Here is an 8,916-nt window from a genome sequence, read left to right on the forward strand (position 1 = left end):
CCACAACTCTCCATGCTGTGGCACCCCATTGCCTTGAATACCACCTGAATGTAGATGTGGGTGGAGAACTGTGCTGTTTGGCCTTTACTCTGCTGGTGGTGGAAGTAAGTAAATATTACCTAATGTCATTAGCCTGGAAGAGATACTATCTCCATATTCAACTCCCCCACTCTTTAGACTTAGGAGCATGTGAGGGGGTATTTAGAATTGCTCCAAACCATTAGTACAGGCGCTTCTCCTGTGTGGATCTTGAGAGCTGTTTGTCGCAGCCCAAGCAATGGGAGTACCAGTGCTCCTCTTAGCCCTGACCCTGCTCCCAGTCGCAGCTGCAGCAAACCTGGAACCGTGAGATTCTCTCCTTTTGATTCTGGGGGGGCTTGGTGGAAGGGACTGTCATTGAAGGGTGGTGCTGAGGTGCTGCACTGTTTAGCATCCCAGAGCTGAACAGTGTTCAGCCTCCCTTATTGTCAGGGAGGGTGAGCAGAAGCAACTCCTGCTGAGTCCCATTGAAGCGCGGGGCATCGAGCAGCACTGCAGGTGAAGTCCCTGCTGTTTGCTTGGCAGGCACTGCACTGCACATACTGCAAAGCTACAGGAGGCACAAGTTTTGCCTCTGTTCATCCTGTGCTGGTGGGGGTGAAATTTGGTGGGAGGACTGAAGCTTTATGCCTCAGACACCGAGTCTTTGGCTTCTTTCTTCACACGGCCTTGCTCTGTGTACTTACAGTTGCAGTACTGTACGCTGGGCAGCTGTGTCCTGGCTGGTGGCAGGGTGATAACAGGCAGATATCACGAGCATTCGAGTTCCACTTTTGGCACGTTGCTTCTTTCTGGAAAGGGAGCTGCACTGTAGTTCCTTGGCTGCAGGCCTCCAAATATTTCTGACCCTTGGTCTACCTCTTCATAAAAGCAACAGAGGTGGATTCTGGCCTGTCCGCCTCAGCCTCTGAATTGTTTTTAACATCTTCTGCTCTTTTCTAGTTACTAGATGGTGATGTTCCCTGCCATCATTCACTATGCCCAAGAGGAGCAGCTCTGCATTCACTTCAGCTCCCTGCCTGAGGCTGTCCACCAGAACCACTCGCTGGTGGAGCGGGATGTGGAGAAGCCGGGCATTTTCCAGTGTGTCACCTTCCAGGTGAGTGTAGCTGTGCCAGCTGATCTGGCAGTGGGTGCTCCCACCTTCACTTCAGACACGAGCCCAGCACTACTCTGGGTACACTGTCTTTTGCTTTGCCACGGGTTGCAAGCAGGTTAAATGCATTCCCCTACCAGTGCCATGCAAAATACAGCAGTGTCCTGGAGCCTAGCAAAGTAGGAGATCTTTCATGAGTAAATAAAACCCTGTTCTTTTGATCTGTATCAGCCCATTTCATCCTACTTTAAGCCTGTTGTAAAATACTGACTTTCGGTTTAGTCAGTGTTTAGCCCCTAGAAATGCTCACGTATCACAGTGCAAGTCAATGCATAGGGAACACATTCTTTTCATCCTTACTTCCTCAGAAGCCTGCGCCTCCAGCTCCAAGAGGACCATTCTGCTCTAAAGCTGCATCTATATGGTAAGATGTAGTCACAGCCTGCGCAGACATTGAGACATTGCTTTAATTTAGCTGTGATGGGTGCTAATGGCACTGAACCCACTGAATTAGCTGAATTTCACCTGGGCAATCTGACTATTTCTTGGGGGGCTTGAGTTCCAATTTTAGTTAGTTTAACTCTAGTCAGTTTAACTAGAAGCACTGAGGCTGTGGCACAACTGCAGGACCTTCAGTTGTATTTCTGGAGAGCCACGGAGATGCAGCTGGTGCTGGCACTCTATGAGCTGCCCCTCTCTTCCTCAGCACTCCACAAAGTCACTGTGCCTATGCCCTGATTTCCTGCAGATTCAGCAGAACTCGAGGAGTCACTGTAGTCACTTCTGGTTCTTGCATCAACAAGACAATGATTAACTAAATGTTTGGAGCCAGCCCTTAGGAAAAAGCAAGTCCTGGCGCTAGAAAGCCAAGGAAGTCTGTCATTAGCAAAAATAACCTTTCTTCTGGTGAGCTTGGTCTTACTGATACTGTCTCATTTTTGCCTGATCAATGTCCCATCTCTTGTTACTGTCTTGGTCAGCTCCAGATTCCCTATGGTTTTTCTTGGTTTCATAAAAATCTCATATTTATGTGAAGTGGGAGAATGACATGTCAGTTGGTTCACTCTTAGGTTTATGAACAAGAGACAGGCAGTAACTGCTTCTTCTCCCTATAATGACGAGTGGATTAGAGACAGAGTCATACAGTGGAATTTGGACTTTGAAGTTCAGAGATTTTTTAACATTGAGGTGATGTGTCACATCTGGGATAAGATGCAATGTCTCTGATGAATTTGTTTTCCATTTCTTGTATCAATCAACCTAGATGCCAGAATTCATTCCCAGGAAAAGAGATAGCTTACATCACACGTAAGACACGTCTCTTGGCTGCCTCTCCTCTTACCAACTAGAGGGCTTCAGCCTCTCCTGCATATGAGCCATATTAATGTTGGAGAAGGGGGGTGGGAAAGATAGTAAAGGGGAGAAAGAAATTTGGGAAGAGGCAGACATGGCAAGAAGAAAGGCAGAAAAAAGAGAATGAGGAAGCTGGGGAGCACAGAGAAGACTAAGACTAGGGAAAAGAGAGAGCTAAATCAAAGGAGGGGATGGAAGGAGAGGGAAGTTGGGAATTTTTGTAGGACAGGTGCCTTCATTTCTTTTTCAAGCTGCTTCTAGTCTCAGGCAGTTTGGTTTTTTTAACTTGACAGCCAGAGAAGGTGGTTTTTCTCCATGTCCTGATCCATAGTGAGGAAAATGTGCTCTTTGATGGTTGCAGGAAGGTTCTGGTCAAGCCCCAGAAGAATGTAATTCTAGCAGAGACAGATAAGGGCTTATACAAACCTGGAGAAACGGGTAAGGCAAAAAAGTGGCATATGAAAATGGGGAGGAAAGGGTCAAGGTAACAGCCACATCTGGGGAGAAGATTTCACTGAGTGCAGCAAGTTAAACTTGTTGGAGATGGAAGAAAGCAGATGTCAATTACCAGGTATTTCCAGGAACAATGAGTCAGGATGTTCCCCTCCAAGCCGTGCTGCACCAAATGCCCAGCCTGCTGCTCCCGAGTGTTGTTTTGGTAAAATATCTTTAGTGAGATGTCAAAGAAAAGCCAGAACTGTGCAGGACACTGAACAGTCTCTTGCTGGTTTTTTGAAGACTGTTACTAATATTTAAGTAAAGCCTAGAGTGACAGTTCCAAGCTGTAGACATACAGATAGTTACTTTACAGTCTTTACAATATGAACAGGCTGCAGACAGACCATCCCACTGTTTAACACATCATTGTAGTCTTTCCAGGTAAAGGCAGTGAATTTCTATAGCCCACAGCTGTACATAAGCCTCCCAGAGTCCTCTTGATTGGGAGATGCTGGGGAGGGCTGTCTGGGGAAATACCTCTGACGTAAAGAGAGACATGAATACTGGAGCACAGAAAAGGAGAAGCAGATTTGTGCATATTGCAGCCAGCATCCTTTACTATCCTTTTCTTTGTATCTCCAGTGAGATTGCAAACTGTGAACTTCAACAAGGATCTTAAGGTCATTAAAAATGAGGTATCACCTTGTGCTTTTCTAGAAGTAGGAGCCTCAGTATGAGACACATTGAGAGGCTTATGAAAGAGACATCTCTCTTCATGACTGTTAAACCATAGGAACGAGTGATCTTTGAAGGGAAACCACTCATCCACTGGTCCCTGGAGAAAGACTGCAGTGTGAGCCTGCTTAGAGGGAGGAGGAGGCCTATGTGGGGTCTGGATAGGGCAGAAATTCCTGGTTGGTGCCCTGCATCAGGCAGGGTTGTTAATACTGATTCACATGAATGCTGTTTTGCTCTGTACAAAACTGAACTTGTGTTTCTTTTGATGTTACAGTATTCCCAGATATGGCTGCAGGTAAGTAACAAAGAACCAGCCAAAGATGATGTCTGTCTCTTCTGCTCTTCCACTCCTGGACAGGGTTGTGCCACAATTGTAACCTCATAAGGTTATGGTTATGGTTCAGGTTCAGCTGAAGTCTTTTCTACCTGCTCAGCCTGGGTTCTTGATTCAAACCAGCACCTCTGTGGTGCACACCGTTGAGCTAGAGGCAGGGCAGTAATGAACCTTTGTCCAACACGTTGTCTGCACAGAGCACAAAACACAAGGTTAAGTGGTCAGTAGATGCAGCACATCCCACAGTGTTATGGTGTTACCACTTCCTAGTAGCTTTGCAGTTGTTGGCAGCCTTTCCAATTCAAAAGTTCAGTAAAAGGATACTGAAGGGGGGAGGAATCTCTCCTGGTGATCTGGCATCCTCTCTACTGCAGCAAGGGTAGGACCTCGTAGTGCCTTCTTGTGCCCGAGTATGGCTGGACCTGCCAGGTTCCTCCCAGTGTGACTTGGTGGCTGTGAACATCCTTCCCCAAACAGGATCCTGAATATAACCGTATTGCTGAGTGGCTGAATATTAAATCAAGACATGGCATTGTGTATCTATCCTTCCCTCTGGCCTCTGAAGTATCCCTTGGGAGCTACACCATCTCAGTGCAACCAGGCATGGCTCAAAAAAACTTGAGTGTTGAAGAATACTGTAAGACGTGGACAACAGAGGTGAGGGGAAAGCAGTGTGGGCAGCTGAAGAAGAGAGCAGGGTGAAGTGGCTATGTTCATCAGACCTTTTGCCCTGGGAGAACAGCAGACTGAGGGCAGGGATAGATGGGTCTGTGCATACATCTGTGATGGACTGGAGGTTCTGCAATTGCATAGGTTACAAAGGAGAGGCTGTGGCCTGACATCTCATTCTAGCTGTGGCTGGGACCTATGATGAGCACTTTCTCCTGCTCATTGTCACCCTCTCCTAAGCTAGGTTTACTATCTAGTCCAGGCAGCTGCTATAATAGGAATAGGCATCATGTGCTAGTCCCATTCAGTTGCAGTGATGTAGGTAAGGATGAAACCCTGTGCCATTTAAAATGTTTTTGCTTGACTGAGCTAGAGTAGAAAGCAGGCCCATGTGCAATTATAGCAGCAAGAAGAGGGTGGTGTTGCTGAAGGCAGTAACAGCTATTGAAGCATGGTGATGGGGACATTAATGTCTTATCTGGACTGCAGCTATAACAGAGCTTGCAGCATCCATGCAAGTATTGCTTTTTTAACTCTATCCTTATCTTTCTCTCTTCTGTGCAGTGCTGAAAAAATTTGAAATGAAGATTGAGCACCCTCCATTTATCACTACAGTGAATGAGGAATTTCAGCTGAAGGTCTGTGGCAAGTGGTATCATTGTGATCTCTGGCCTTCGACTCCACAATCACCTCCGGCTTGCTCATAGCTGACAAATGGCCTTCCAGTGTGATGTCCTTGTAGTATCCTGTGGTTGAGGGATACAGATCACTCTCTGGAATGGGCTTATTCTCACACCTGGTCATTTACTGTGAAGGACACCAAGGATGCTGGGTATAGTGGGTGGAGATGGATGCAAACTGATTTTAAGGGATGAGCTGAAGTTCTTGAGCAAACATGGTACAAAGCTCTCCCAGGCTTCACTTCCCTGAGATAAGGGTGGGATCAATATTTCTGCTGAAGTGGCCAGTCTTCAGGTGAATGTTTCTTCTCTTTGGCACGGTATACCTATGGGAAGCCCATTCAAGGGAAAATAGAAATTAATTATATCACATCATCCCAGTTCCTGGGAGAAGGTTTATCAAGTTCTACTGGGAAGAGGAAGCGAAATAGCAGGGGAGGTGAACAAATAGGAGAGTGGAAAGTATTACCTGCTGGGCATGTATGTCTGTCCCCTTAACCTTCCCCAGTACATATCTGATGTGCACCAGTGTTTAGCCTGGTGTCTTCCCACTTGCTAAACCTGATCAGACCATTGATTCCTATTCCTGTGACTCAAATTACTGCTCTAGCTGCCCATATGTACCTCAGTGTTTCAGAGGAAGGTGTAAGCTGTACGTAAGTAATGATATCTAGGCCCCTTCCCCAGGGGTCTGTATCATATTGTATGCAATCAGATCACCGGTCTATTCAGTCCTGTAATCATTCCCACCAATAATACCAATATCAGAGCATCAAATGGTCTATGGCTAATGCCCTGTTTCTTACTGCATCGATGGAGCTAATGGATCATCTTAGATTTGCTAGTGTCCTTTCTGAGATTCTGTCCAGTGTTGGTTACACTGTCTGTGCATTTGTGTTCGTTATATGCTTGTGGTTAAGCTCCACGCTTGGTTTTACTCGTGGCTTTCAGATGCAGGTCTTTCAGCCTGAAAGTCACAAGAAAATATTTCTAAATGTCAGAGCAGTCAGCAACAAGCCAGAATAGAAAATCCAGCTGGATCTCGGCAGTTTTTAAAATGCATCCAGCAGCAAAATGTCTCCAGCTGGAATGCTGTTCAGTCTTAGCTGTGCAAAGCACCAACTGAATGCCAGCTCCCTCTCACCTTACATATAAGAGGCCCTGCAAGGTTCTGTGGAGAACTTCACAGGCACAACTAGAAATAGTTTATCCACCTCGCCCCTCTGGCAGGCTGGCTGTACCCAGCCTCTGCTTTGACGCCTGGCAAAGCTCTTGCAGTCTGTTTAACATGACCATGTCACAGGGATGGTCATGACTGGAAAGCCACACTGCCCGGTTTTATCCGTCAAGGCCATATAGTTTCAGGGAGGAGGTTACTTTTAGCTGAGGTAAAGACACTCATTCTTTTTCAGCTGCAGGATCTAAGCTGAACTGAGTCTCCTGAGTTTGTCTGTGACATAATTAACCTTTATGTGATTTGCCTGAAACATTTTTTCTGCCACTTTTTTTGGTGACTATTTCATCCACGCATGTTGCTTTCCTTCTTTGGCTGAGGTATCCATAATGGGTTCTGCAGTTACAGGTTTTTGAGCTTCCATCTCTTCCACAAGTGTTCGGAAACACTTCTTTTGGATTGCCCAGCATCTATGGGACAGTTTGTCTTCCTCCACACTATGCTCTTTCTCTCTGTTCATATCTCTCCTTCTGCAGACAAACAAGAATGGCTGCACTACCTTTACAGTGAAGACAGAGACTCTGGAATTAAATAAAACTGACAGCTACATAACTGCAGTAGGAAAAATAGTGGAAGATGGAACAGGTCCTGGGGGATCTGTGAAGTGTTCTCTTCCTTGAAAGCAACTTCTTTGGGTTTAGCCTTTCTGTGGCAGTTGAATTAGTTTTCAAAAAAGTAACTTGAGGGTTCCCAAGTCCTGTGGCATCATGATGGTCTCTATTCCAGTACCTCTTTCATCTGTTATTATGAGATTTCCTAAACCTCTTCACCCTTCATCTCCACTAGCATATATATAACTTCTTTTTGATTGCCTGGAGACCAAAGTGTTCCTCAGTCAGTTGAGAAGCCCCAGCTAGCCATGGAAGAACCTGCACTCAGTCGTTGTAATTCTTGCTAACTGTAGTGTACCATCCTGACAGGTAGCCCCTACCCACCATATCTTACCCTCTGAGGCAGGGCTGATTAGGCATGCTCCTGCTGCAAGGAGTGCCATTCTGCTCCCTTTTAGTCTAACACAGTATTGACTATAAGGAGGTAGGTTTTCAGTATTAGTGTTAATGTGTGTAAAGAGAAATAAGTACTTACAGGGTACGGTGTGTCGTGTCATGAAGCAGAGGGCCCAGGAAGGTTGAGGGAATTACATCCTAGAAGAATGTATTTTCAGACAGTCCTTTCTGACTCATGGTCCCCTGGATGATGCTGTCCCACTGGGGCTAGAAACACTCATACTTGGGCCAGTACTAACCCCAGCATGAAGAAGGGCAAGGAAAGGTCAGTTAAGTTACTGGAGTCAAGACTCTTTCTGATCGTCAAGGATGCTGCAGCATTGTCCATGAAAACGCTCAGGATATGAGGAAATCACCTTTCCCCCTCCCTCCCCCAAATCTAGGAGCCTCATTTGGCTGCACTACCTTTAGTTTCTAGTCCCAAACAGCTGCATATCGTTGGTTTTGTGTATTTATTGCACATTTATTTGGATCCTTCCAACCTGTCTGCAAGCTAGAAGGCCTGAGAAAGCCCAGTGATAGAAACAATATTAAGCACTGGCAGTGCCTCAGAATGTGACTCCATGGGGTATTAACTTCCTCCACTTCTCTGCAGATGTTCTGCCACAGTGAAGTTTCCCCTCAGAAATGAGACAGTCTACCTAATAGTTGATGTCAATGATGAGAAGAAACACCTGACATTTCTCACAGATGAGAATGGGGAAACCCACTTCTCACTGAATACCACCAGCTGGAATAGCACCATGGTTTCTCTGAGGGTGAGCATCTGCCACAGGAAAAGGAGGATAAAGTGATGATAGACTGAGGAAAGGGATAGAAAGTAGGATAAATCTGAGGTTTTGGAGCACAATCCTCTTGCTCCTAATCTCATTTGGCTGTATCTGTAGAAGCATCTTGAATTACTCTCCAGTGCTGTCTCCTCAGGGAAACTGGAGGCTGTACTGCAACATTTCAGACAAATGGTCACCAAAGGTGATCTGCTGTCCTGAGCTGAATCATGATCCTAAACTTTTGTATCCCCCCCTCACCTTCCTTTGGCTCTGTTAAAAACATCTGTTAGTTTGAATACTTCCTTGGAGGAAATCTCCCCTTTCTTCACCCTGGGACACGCGGGAGGTGGCTCAGCATAACTGTCTCTGTTGAACTCCACTTCTAGTGGCTGCTCTTGCTCTGCAGCAGTGCATACCTTGTCCAGGCTCAGCTTGGCAGGTAGCTGCTCTTGACTTCCCTTCAACAGCAGACCTTGAAGTGCTTGGTTGCTTCTCCTCACAACTTCTGCTCCTACACCTAGAGCTCATTGTTACCAGTGTGGTAGTACATCCATCTTC

At 46.0% G+C, this 8,916-nt stretch overlaps 1 pseudogene; it reads left to right on the forward strand.

Moving 5' to 3' along the window:
* The first annotated feature begins 277 nt into the window (after positions 1 to 277).
* Positions 278 to 8,916, forward strand: part of LOC104407829 — a 29,660-nt pseudogene continuing 21,021 nt past the window's right edge.

Source organism: Nestor notabilis, unplaced genomic scaffold (genome assembly GCF_000696875.1).
Source record: "Nestor notabilis isolate BGI_N333 unplaced genomic scaffold, ASM69687v1 scaffold6856, whole genome shotgun sequence".
NCBI lineage: Eukaryota > Metazoa > Chordata > Aves > Psittaciformes > Psittacidae > Nestor > Nestor notabilis.